This window comes from Lacerta agilis, chromosome 8 (genome assembly GCF_009819535.1).
Source record: "Lacerta agilis isolate rLacAgi1 chromosome 8, rLacAgi1.pri, whole genome shotgun sequence".
Classification (NCBI taxonomy): domain Eukaryota; kingdom Metazoa; phylum Chordata; class Lepidosauria; order Squamata; family Lacertidae; genus Lacerta; species Lacerta agilis.
Window position 1 is genome coordinate 68,728,398 of NC_046319.1, and position 12,603 is coordinate 68,741,000.

Here is a 12,603-nt window from a genome sequence, read left to right on the forward strand (position 1 = left end):
CGCCTCCTGCAATTCCTGGTATCCAATTCTGAATTCTGGATGTCAGCCCTTAATAGTCTTAACTTCCATGGATTTAGTTCTTTCTTCAAGCCATCCAAGCCAGTGTCCATCACCACCTCTTGTGGCAGCAAATTCCAAATTTTAACTCTATGCGGTGTGAAGAAATACTTTCTTTTGTCTGTCCCGAATGGTCTCAACATTCCACTTCATTGGACGGCCCCAAGGTGTGGTATTATAATCCACTTTCTCCACGCGGTGCCTGATTTTGTAGACTTCTATCATGGCTTTCTCTTTCTATTTTTCTAAACGGAAAAGTGGAGTCGAGAGCAAAGTCTAGACTGGATTGGTGAGGCAAATCTGGCCAGTGGAAAGTCTTACCTCCATGAAAAAGGAGGCTAATAAGAGAGGCTTGAGACAAGGGTTGGGAGAGTCAGGAGAATCCAGGTCTTGCACACCCTGTAGAGAGCCAGAAAGGAAGCAATATTATGAGAGAGGTGTTATGTGCAAATATTCTGGAAGCAAATAATATGGAAAGGAGCACCCAACTTGTGCTACATTCTGCTATATTTATGGAAATGTCTTTTATGTTGCGTGAAAGCTAAACTGTAATGCAGAATTAACAGGGAAACATTGGCAAAATGAAATAACCTGCCATGTGAATGCAGCCAGAGTGTGATCTTTATTTATTATCCTGATTCGTGTGCAGAGAGATTGCACGTCTTCCTCTCTCATTCATTCGTCCCACCCCTTTCAAAGCATTTCCATGTCACTTTCCAACCTGCAGAAAGTCCATTTAAAACAAGAGAAAGAAGTTGATTTATTTCTCCAAGGCAACAGAGTGCTTTAATCCACTTTTAACTGCACAAACCTAATGTTCTGGTCCAACCGTCTGGAGGCGCCCTGCAGCTAAAGAGCCTGCAGGGCTTTGAAAAATTAAAACCCTGTTGTGGTTGGTGGCTTGCATTGGTGGTTTTTGCAGGATAGCACCGGTAAATGCACAAAGCTGTAAACTAGAGTGGGGGAAGATCTATGCTATGAGCAGTGAGATCCAGCTTTCTGTGATCACAAGGGCGAGAGAGAGAAAATTCACTCTCTCAAAGGAAACCAAGTCAAGATGATTAGAACCAGCAGCGAAAGAAAGGGCTTCTTTAACAGAGAACATAACTAGCTTAGAGAACGAGGGGTCGCATGACTACAATGTGATGGGCACTGGCTGCAGCGGAGTGCTTAGGTAATTTTAGTCTCAGGACTTGATGGGCTTTATGGGAAGAAGACATCTTTTTGAAGTAGTACTGGTGATGTTGCTTCATTCCTTCCCAAATGTAGTAAACCAGCCCTTTGGCGATAGAATCGTAGAGTTGGAAGGGACCACGAGGGTCATCTAGTCCAACCCTCTGCAACACAGGAATCTTTTGCCCAGCATGGGGCTCGAACCCATGACCCTGAGATTAAGAGTCTCATCCTCTACTGTCTGAACTATCCCAGATTAATGGAGTTGGGGAGCCCTCCTCCTCCTCCTCTTCATTCTGCTGGACATCTGGCTGAAAGTCCTGCCCTGATGGTACCTTTGCTATAGCACAACTTATTTTTAAAGGGGGTTGGCCAAATGGATGGAGGTTAGACCAGTGGGAGATGGTCCATCAAGACAACTGGGGCACTGCCATCAACAACCTCTGCCTTCCTTCCTACTGACAACCAGTCCTCAGTCTCAGCCCTTGTAGAACACAACAGAAAAGAGCAGGGGACAAAAGTATTACAGTGGTACCTTGGTTTTCAAACTTAATCCATTCTGAAGTCCATTCCAAAACCAAAGCACTCCAAAACCAAGGCACGCTTTCCCATAGAAAGTAATGCAAAACAGATTAATCAGTTCCAGACTTTTAAAAACAACCCCTAAAACAGCAATTTAACATGAATTTTACTATCTAACAAGAGCATTGACCCATAAAATGAAAGCAATAATCAATGTACTGTGCTATAAAATAACTAAGACAGTATTGTAGATGATAAAAATTACAATTAATTTTTTTCCATACCTGCACTAATGATAGTCATTGTTTGGATGGGGGGCTTTTATCCATTTCCACAGTCATGCAATCGATCATCAATCAGTAGCTGAACTGGGTTCCACACAGTCACAAAAACAAATAAACCAAAAAAGCCTCAAAAACAAAAACACTAAATATATAGCAAAAACACAAGTGCCAAGCTTAATCTGTTCTGGAAGTCCACTTGACTTCCAAAATCTTCGAAAACCAAAGCGCAGCTTCTGATTGGTGAAGGTGCCCTGCAAACAATAGCCGACAGCCACATCGGACGTTCGGCTTCCGAAAAACTTACTTCCGGGTTTTTGGCGTTTGAGAACCAAGGTGTTTGAGTACCAAGGCATTTGAGAACTAAGGTACTACTGTAATCCTTTGGCTCTGCCTATCAGCTGGCTGTGGCTCCACCTACTGTTTGGCTCCCTGCTTTCTGCCCTACCGCTCACAATGAGCACCAGCTACCACTGGGGTAAAGGTAAAGGGGCCCATGACCGTTAGGTCCACTTGCAAACGAATCTGGGGTTGCAGCACTCATCTTGCTTTATTGGCCAAGGGAGCTGGCGTGGTGGCCAGCATGACTAAGCCACTTCTGGCCAACCAGAGCAGCGCATGGAAATGCCGTTTACCTTCCCGCCGGAGTGGTACCTATTTATCTACTTGCACTTTGACGTGCTTTCGAACTGCTAGGTTGGCAGGAGCAGGGACCGAGCAATGGGAGCTGGTTTAGACCACAGCGCCACCCGCGTCAAACACCTCTCCCCACCCTCTCTTTCCCCTCTGAAGTGGTACCATTCAGGATTCCATAACCTCGTTCTACTTAGGGGCAGGGGGAAATACATTTTTTCAGCCAGGAAGCCACATGTCCTCATGAGTTACCTTCAGGGCATATTCCAGTGGTAGGCGGGGGGGGGGGGGAACAGGTGCAGAGGCAAAAAGTGGTCAGAGCAACAGATGCCAGCAACAAAAGCAGTAGCCTACATTGCAGACTTGCTAAAGCCAGGGGTTAGGAAAATAGGAAGATGCCTTATATGGAGTCCAAGCAGGGGAGCAGAACCTCCAGATGTTGTTGGACTCAAACCCCCATCATCTGCATCCAGCATGGCCAATTTTTAAAACATGTATTTATGTATTTATTAAATTTCTATACCACCCTCCCTCCGAGGATCACAGGGCAGTTTACAATATAAAAACACAAAAATGCATAACATAGCAAGAAAGCTGTAGCTTGGAAACATCTGCAGGGCCACAGGTTCCCCACTGATGCCCCACCGCATACATAAGTCGTGGGGGTTCAGCAAAGCTTGCTATTATTATTATTATTATTATTATTATTATTATTATTATTATTAAAATTTGCATGCCGCCCTGTACCCACAGGTCTCAGGGTGCTTACAGCATAAAATCACAATATAAAAACACAAAATACATAATAAGAATAAAAACAAAAACCACCCAAAAAAACCCTCCAACACATTTTAAAACAGCAGTGCAGTTCTCCTCCTTGCTTTCATTGTACCATAACAACTTCCGAGATGCAGGTGTCGAAATTGAATGCCGATTCAGCAAATATTTTTTATTTGCTGTTTATTATGTTTATTTACCGTTTATATAGCACCACCGACGTGTACAAGCACTTTAAAGAGGAAAAAAAAAACATGACAGGTCCCTGCCCTGAGGAGCTTACATTTGGGGAAAAACAACTTGCCTTTCTGGCTGCTAAGTTTTTTTTATCTTTTGGTCCATTACATTATTAAACTATTTGTGAAGCCATGGGAGGCTAAAACCCTTTTAAAACCATTATTATCTATCGGGAGGATGTGTTGAGACTTTCAGGATCCTAACCAGACTCCTTGAGCCACGGGAAACGAGGTCGCATGTGGCTCATAGCCGTCCCCGTTCCTCGTTAAGTCTTTCCATCCCCCTAATGAAGCCAGTCTGTGATTTAAGGCGGAATTAGTTTTATGCAAGAACTAATTAACATTTTGCTGAGCCATCTTGCCCAAGGTCAAGTACACATAGTGTTGATGGAATCGCTTTTCTCATCCAGCTCGCCCTATTGACAAGCCTCATAAAAACACAAAACAGAAGATCACAAGCTCATAAGAACGACAGCGCTGCTGGAGCAGAGCCCATTAGGCTCTCTAATCCCATCAACTCCCCGAAGGCGACAAGACACATTATCCCCAATAGATAATGCCTGTCGCAAGCCTTTCTCCTGCCCCAGCAGCCTATTCTGTTACTGTTCGGTGCTTACTGTTCAGAAGACTAAGGCTGTGCACACACTTTCCCCTCTCCCTCAAAGAATTCTGGGCATTGTAGTTCTAAAAGGATGCTGAGAATTGTAACTCTATGAGGAATAAACTTCAGTTCCCAGAATTCTTTGAGGGAAAGGATGTGCTTTAAAGGGACAGTGTGCATGCAGGCTGATACTGAATCAGACCATAGCTGATTTAGAGAGCCAGTGTGGTGTAGTGGTTAAGAGCGGTAGACTCGTAATCTGGTGAACCGGGTTCGCATCTCCGCTCCTCCACATGCAGCTGCTGGGTGACCTTGGGCCAGTCACACTTCTCTGAAGTCTCTCAGCCCCACTCACCTCACAGAGTGTTTGTTGTGGGGGAGGAAGGGAAAGGAGAATGTTAGCCGCTTTGAGACTCCTTCGGGTAGTGATAAAGCGGGATATCAAATCCAAACTCTTCTCTTCTTCAAACTCTTCTGATTTAGCTCCATAGCTCCATCGGTAGAGCACGAGGCTCTTCATCACAGGGTCATGTGTTCAAGCCCCATGTTGGGTGAAAGATTCCATGTGAATGTGTCTTTTGATGAACTGAGTGGAAGACTATGAGTCATGGGGTTGGCGAGAGGGTGTGTATGGATTCAGCAGGGCTTAGTTTGTCTTTGGTTGTTAGTTTGTTAATGTTGTTAATATTGTTTTGTAGAGTGCTGCAATGCTTTGTGAATTTTATAATGTGATTTTTCTTGTGGTTGTGCTGTTTAGCCTTTTTTTGTTTTGTCAAAGAAGGTGGTTGTTTTACCGATGATTTGATAATTATTTTATATGATCTATGTTGTAATTGTGGTGTTCTGTTTTGTTATTTATTGCGTGTAAGCCACTTTGTGACTCATGGGAGTGAAAAGAGGCATAGAAAGACAAGAAACGAAACGAAATGAAAACGAGACCCCGCTTGCAGACTTCCCATAGACATCTGGTTGGCCACTGTGAGATCAGAGTTCTGGAGTTGATGGGTTTTGGGCCTGATCCAGCAGGTCTCTTCTCATGATAACAGAAGCACAGAGAAGGCTGTCGTTGACTGACTCACAGTACCTTTTGTTCTTATGCTTTTGAGTAAGCTTTCAAAAAAACAGACGCAAAGAGTTTCTTACATTTCCAGAGCATATTGGCTGCAACCTGCCAAATGGCATTAGATACTCGCTGTGCCATCCTGAGCACAGTTGCTCAGAAATAAGCCCCACCGTGTTCAGTGGAATTTATACCCTACTAAGAGCATTTACGGACTGAAGACTGTGGATGGAAAAAGAGCCTCAGGTTTCCTTTTTTAAATAATGTGATTGCATGTTCACATTGCATAAGAACGTAAGAACAGCCCCTTTAGTTGAGCATCCTGTTCTCATAGAGACCAGCCAGATGTCTACAGGAAGTCTGCAAGCAGGATCAATAGTTTGTCAACCCCAGCAACTGGTATTCACTGGAAGTAGTTCATAGCCATCCTGGCTAATAGCCATGGATAAAAAGGGATGCCTCTCCCCAATTCCATGGAAATATTAGGGTTCAGAGTGACTGTCTCTGTGGATCTGCTGCAAGGATGTCAATGGACTCCAGCAGATTTTTGGTGGGTTCCAGTTCTCACCATCACAAACAAATGGCCATTGCAGCTGGGGCTGATGGGTGTTGGAGTCCAGCAACATCTGCAGGGCACCACATTGGAAATATAGTACACTAGGTGTGTTTATGCCTGTCTCCTCTTGTCCACAAAGAGCACATAGCAGTGTCTTACAACTCACCTTCTACAGTAGATATGAATAAGGATGGAAGGAGCTGTCACTTTCGATTCTCTCAGTTTCTCATTTTTTTTCCAGTCTTAAATTCAGTTTGTGTAGGAATCTACATTCATTTTTTAAAAATCCTCATGAAAATTCACCAGCACATTAGCACGAATTTCTCCTCATAAGATTTGTATACATACTGCTTTGACAAATGTACAAATTTGTACAGTGGGAGTGCTCACTGGAAGGACAGATCCTGAAGCTGAGGCTCCAATACTTTGCCAACTTCATGAGAAGAGAAGACTTCCTGGAAAAGACCCTGATGTTGGGAAAGATGGAGGGCACACGGAGAAGGGGACGACAGAGGACAAGATGGTTGGACAGTGTTCTTGAAGCTACCAACATAAGTCTGACCCAACTGCGGGAGGCAGTGGAAGACAGGAGTGCCTGGCGTGCTCTGGTCCATGGGGTCACGAAGAGTCGAACACGACTAAACAACAACCTCGGGTTAAGAACATAATTCATTCTTAACCTGAGGTACCACTTTAGCTAATGGGGCCTCCCACTGCCACCGCGCAACCAGCGCACAATTTCTGTTCTCATTCTGAAGCAAAGTTCTTAACCCAAGGTACTATTTCTGGGTTAGCGGAGTCTGTAACCTGAAGCATCTGTAACCCAAGGTACCACTGTACAAGCAATGTAATCCCAATACAACACATTTTTGCACATTATGTTCCTTTTTAAAATCACGCTTTCCCTATTGTGTTTTTGAAAACACTGGCTGGAGAACTGCATTGCAAAATTTGGATATGCGGCTTTCAAAGGCTAGCTGTGTTTAGATTCTCATCTTGTTTCAGAAAGGGCGGATTTGAGAAGTTCGGGTTTAAATGCGAAATCAAATTTCTCCATCTCTAGTACAAAACCAAGCTGTTATTATTGTGTCTTTGTCATCCAAGTATACACTCACGGTGTTTGGTTTTGAAGAAATCCATCTGCTGATGAGTGTTGGCATATGTGTCAGAAAGGGTGCCCAAATGTCTGTGAGCTCTTCATTCGATTTGCATAAGAGTCCTCTGGCCCATTGAACATGTTCAGTCACTGCCATTGCCCTCACATCGTGGGCTATGAATAGCTTTGATGCAGCCACTTGGATGCACTGACTCCATATGAATATATGAGGCTTTGGTGATGTGATTCATTTGTGCTGGGCCATTTGGTGATGGTCCCCGGAGACCACTGTATAAGCAATCAATCATCCTTGGTGTAATACATTTCCAGGGCCGTTCGAACCTAAACAAACTGTGCCCTGGGTTTGCACAGGGAGGGCAGCAGAGAGCAAAGCAGGTCTCTGAATTACTTCCATCAATTTCAAGAAAATCAAAGAGGGGAAAGCTGCAACAGGACCCAAATCCCTTGCCCCTTGCCCCTTCTCTGTGTGTATATAGTATGTTGTTGTTGTTGTTTTTAAGTTTTTATTTATGATTTTCAGTTTTATACATTTTAGTAATGTTACAATCACTTTAACATTTCAAAACTTGACTTCCTTCCCCCTCTTTCTGCGGTTCCTTAAATTTATTTTTAATATTTTCTGCATATCCAAATCAACTTAATTTGCTCATTTATTCATCTACTTTAAATATGTACTCGTATAAAACTTCAGATTATTACAATAATCCGGCCAATGTTCTTATCTGTTTACAGTCTGTTTGTAAATATTCAATAAACCATTTCCATTCTTTTTTATAAAAAGTTTGTTGTCTTGATTTCTTACATTTCTGGTATGTTTCACCGTTTCTGCATACAGTGGTACATTGCTTAAAGAACAGCTTAGTTTATGAACAACTTGGATTAAGAATGCTGCAAGCCCGGAAGTAGGTGTTTTGGTTTGTGAACTTTGCCTTGGAATAAGACCATGTTTCGCTTCCTGTTGAGTGTTTTCCATTTATAATATGGAGTCCCCCACTGCTATGGGAAAGCATGCCTTGGTTTAAGAATGCTTTGGTTTAAGAACAGACTTCTGGAACGGGTTAAGTTCGTAAACCAAGGTACCACTGTATTCCATGTCTACTCTTCTTTTGCTAGAACCTCTTCTTCTTTCTCCTCTTCCCCTTATTTTTGCAACAGGTTCTCGTGTGGTTGGTTGCAGGCCAGATCCAGGCTGGCATCTCTGGGTAGGGCTGGGAATATCTCCTGCTGGAAACCCTGGAGAACCAGTGCCATTGCATGTAGACAATACTGAGCCAGATGGACCAGTCTCTGACTCTGTATAAGACAGCTTCTGTGTTCCTGCATGCAGTGGGTGCTACTTATGGGTTAAAATGCTTAGTACAGGCAACTCCCTATTTACATGGGTGTTGCATTCCAAGGCACCATGTGTTTAAGTGAAATTGTGTATGTTGGGAACACCATTGAAAAAGCCTGCAAAAACTCTCTAGACCAGGGGCTGGCAAACGTACCGGGCCTCGGGCCGGTTCCTCCAGCGCCGATCGTGCAGCGGGCCGGAGGGCAGGGGGAGCGTGCACCCATACATGTGTGCACACACTATTTCTGGCACACTTCCAGATCGGCGGAGTACTGGAAATAGCTTGTGCACATGTGCACGGCCTCCTCAGACCCGGATGTGCACCGGAAACGAGGCTTGTGCATGTGCAAATGCTATTTCCGGCGCACTTCCAGGTCGGTGGAGCACCGGAAATAGCTTGTGCGCATGCGCATAGGCCTCCTCAGACCTGGATGTGCACCGGAAATGACACTTGTGCATGTGCACAAGCTATTTCCGGTGCTCCGCTGACCTGGAAGTGGGCAGCCGCGTCGTGTCAGTAAGAGCGGGCGGGCGGCGGGGGTCGCTGCGGGCTGGATAATTGAGTCCTGTGGGCCAGATACAGCCCGCGGACCGTAGTTTGGAGATGTCTACTCTAGACCCTTGAAAAACCCTTGAATATCCACCAAACTCCACCACAATCGCGCCCTCGAAACCTCCTTGCTCAAATTCCAAGTCTCCGTGGGCTTCAAAGGCTCATGGGATTGCATTTGCAAAGGCTTGTGGGGTTGCTAGATGCAGTTTTTGTGCCAATTTTGCAAAAATGTGCCATTTGTTCCGCTTTCATTTTAGGGCTGTTTTTGCCGTTTTCGTGCCACTTCCAGCTTCGTAGCAATGCACACATGCATGGTTGCAGAAGCCTTGAGCATACGCAAACACGGAGTTGCCTGTGCTGCATTGTAAATGTCCCAGCCGCTACCTTCATAAATCCAGGCACTGTCCAGTAAGGGACAGGTGACTGGAGTATAATGACCTTCAGTAACACCAAATTTACAGGCAACACCTTGTTCCCAAAAGCCATGTGATGGCCAAAAGCAGAGCAAGCAAAGAGAGGTTATCTTTCAGGTAAGGCTGCTGATGAGAAGCTGTTGATGGAAAGGATCAGGCTGTTCCAAACTGGCCAAGTCTGATGTTGTGTTAATTTACTTCTTTCAGAAGAGATTACCTGGGATCTAGGACAGGGAGTGCCTGAAAGAGAGGTCTATTCAGAGTCAACCACGAGACGAACTGTTCAGGTGCCTACCTTGGTAGTTGCCACAGAAGTATCTCAAGAGGGGGATGAAAGAGGAAGTCAAAGAGGGGTGAAGAACCTGTTTGGTGGACATCCATTGAAGCTGCACATTGGAAGCTTCAGAAGCTTGTTCCTGCATTGCAGGGGGTTGGTCTAGATGACCCACAAGGTCCCTTCCAACTCTACAATTCTATGATTCTAGGAATGATGAAAGAATTAGCTTCTTCACACTGTGGGATTTGATCCCACAAGAAGCAGGGGTGGAAACCAGCTTGGATGGCTTTAGAAGAGTAGACAAATTTAAGAGGGATGAGGTTACCAGTGGCCACGTCATAAAAATTATGTTCTACATTCAGGATGCTTCTGAATGCCAGTTGCTGGGAATCACAGTTGGAGAGAGTTGGGAGTAAAGGTTGGATGGCCACCTGTCATGGATGCTTTAGCCGAAATTCCTGCATTGCAGGGGGTCAGTCTAGATGACCCTTGGGTCCCTTCCAACTCTATGGTTCTATGATTCCATGTGAGTGCTGTTGTGCTCATGTCCTGCTTTGTAGGCTTCGCAGAAGCATCTGATTAGTCACTATGAGAACAAGATGTGAGACCAGTTAGGCCATTGGCCTGATCCAACTCTTATACACAGGCGTCCCCTACTTACATGCAATTAACTCACATGCAACCACGCAGCACCAGGAAATAAATAGATTCAAACCAGGAAATGGCAAGAGACAGCTGCAGAGTCCTCATGGCTTGAGAGGAGACTCTCCCCAGACCCTGAAAAGAACTTAAGTAAGGGTGGAGCAAGTCCCAGAGACCTGAAGTGCAGTGAGGCTTTATTTAGGCTGCTCAGCCTCTCCACCTAGCAGCTGACATGCGCACGTAGTGCAGCAGCTGTTTTTCTGCACATCCTCCAGCTGGCCCCAGAGCTTCAACTCTAGTTGAAGAGAGAGTTGTGTGGGGAGAGAGAGCAGGAGAGAGGGACATGGGCATTGAGAGGCTTTTCAGAGGGTGCTCCCCACTTGCCCAATTTTCCTTATGCATGTAGGGACCCAGAACGTAGCCCCCACATAAATGGGGGACGCCTGTACACACATACACAGCCGAGGACAAACTTTATATTGGCTTAATGGTGGAGTTAGATCCACAGAAGCTTTGCCACACCTAATCTATTAGCTTTTCAGGCATCAAAAACCTCTGTTGTTTCTGCTGCAGCAGATTAACATGATTACCTCTTTGGAAGCTGAAACCCAGCTTTGGAGATCTGAGCCCCAGGGAAATGGAAACCTTACATTCCCCTGGAGATTTTTGTTATTTTCCACTCAAGTCACGGAGACAAAGCAGTGTTCAAGGAAGCTGTACAGGGAGCCCCAGAGGGGCAGCTTATTTAAGACTTTGGGGAGTTGTGCCAGTCCCTGAGCAAGGCCTAGAGGGACAAGTGGAAGGCAGAGAAGAAAACAGTTTTGATTTTCATGTAAGATGTGTGCCTGATTGATGAAACCGTCTCCCTGTCAACCGCCAAGCCTTGTGTGCAAGCTCATGGGCTGAATTTAGGACTCCTGCCTTCCCCATCCTGGTGCCCTCTACTTGTCTGGAACTACAGCTCCCATCACCATGCTGGCTTGGGTTGATGGGAATTGTAGTCAGAAACATCAAGAGGGCATCAGTATGGGGGAGGTGGCATTAAACAGTTCCTTACTTGCAGGCACTTGTGGCCTGGACCTGTCACATTTGTGCCTTTCAGATTGCTGGTGAATAGTCCGGCATGATCAGCCGAGATTTCATCAATGAGAGCTCATGGTTTAGAGATGGTCTCCTGCCAGCTGAGGTTCTCTCCGCATTTTTGAATGAGATACCCAATGGGCCTCTGCAAAGGTGATGCCGTTCCAGCCGAGGAAGCTGGCGTGTGTCAGTGCACACACAAGTGTGAAAGGCAGGAAGTGAGCGAAAGCTTTGGAATAGACAAAGGAAGTGGAGCTTCCCCCAAAACTTCTCATCGCTCATGGAAGTAGGGGGCACACAACAGTTGCACATCTGTGAGGCTCAGTGTGTTTTTTACATGCAAACAATCTGCCATCTGGATGAAGCAGGCTCCTTTGGAACTGGAGCCAATAGATGGTGCAGATAACTGAGAAAATACTTTGTTCCGAACCTGGGGCACTCTTTCCTCACACATAAGAAACACTGACTCTTTCTCAGCAGGTCCTGCTTTTAACTAAGGCTGTGTGCACGTTACCAGCTCAAAACGCAGCTAGGCATTTCTTTCCCCCCCAATAAGCCCATCCTCAGCTGATCCATAGATGGAAGAGGACCTGCAAAAGCTCTGTTGGTAGAGCATGAGCCTCTTCATCTCAGGGTCATGGGTTCAAGCCCCACTTTAGGCAAAAAGATTCCTGTGTTGCAGGGGGTTGGACTAGATGGTCCTTGGGGTCCCTTCTAATTCTACGGTTCTGTGATTCTGGAACACAGAAGTCACGCTATGCTGAGTTAGGGACAACTGGTCCATCTAGCTCAGCACTGTCTACAGTGCTTTCCAGCTTTCCACGCAGGGCGTCTCACCTAGCCTTGCTTGGAGTAGGTGAGGAATGAGCCAGAAAAATTCTGCATGCAAAACAGGGGCCCTGCCACTGAGTTACAGCCCTTCATGCTGGTCAGCAAAGCAACGGGGTTATTGTTCATCAAATGATCGATGTGATGACCAAAGAGGGGGGAGGGATGACTTGCAGTCCTATGATGCCATCTAGTCCAACCCTCTGCAATGCAGGAATCTTTCAGCCAACGTGGGGCTCAAACCCATGACACTAGGATCAAGAGTCTTGTGCTCTACTGACTGAGCTATCCAGCCTGTGGACCCTAATTTACAGGTATATTACTTCTGTTGCTGCTGTCGAAATCGAGTGGGGGGGGATTGCTGCAGGAGCTGGATTTGGCCCCCAACCTAGGTAGCAAGTCACTCCTGCCTTAGGGGAAGCTAAGGCAATTAAACTAACACTGGGGAAGTGTGCAGCTCTCCT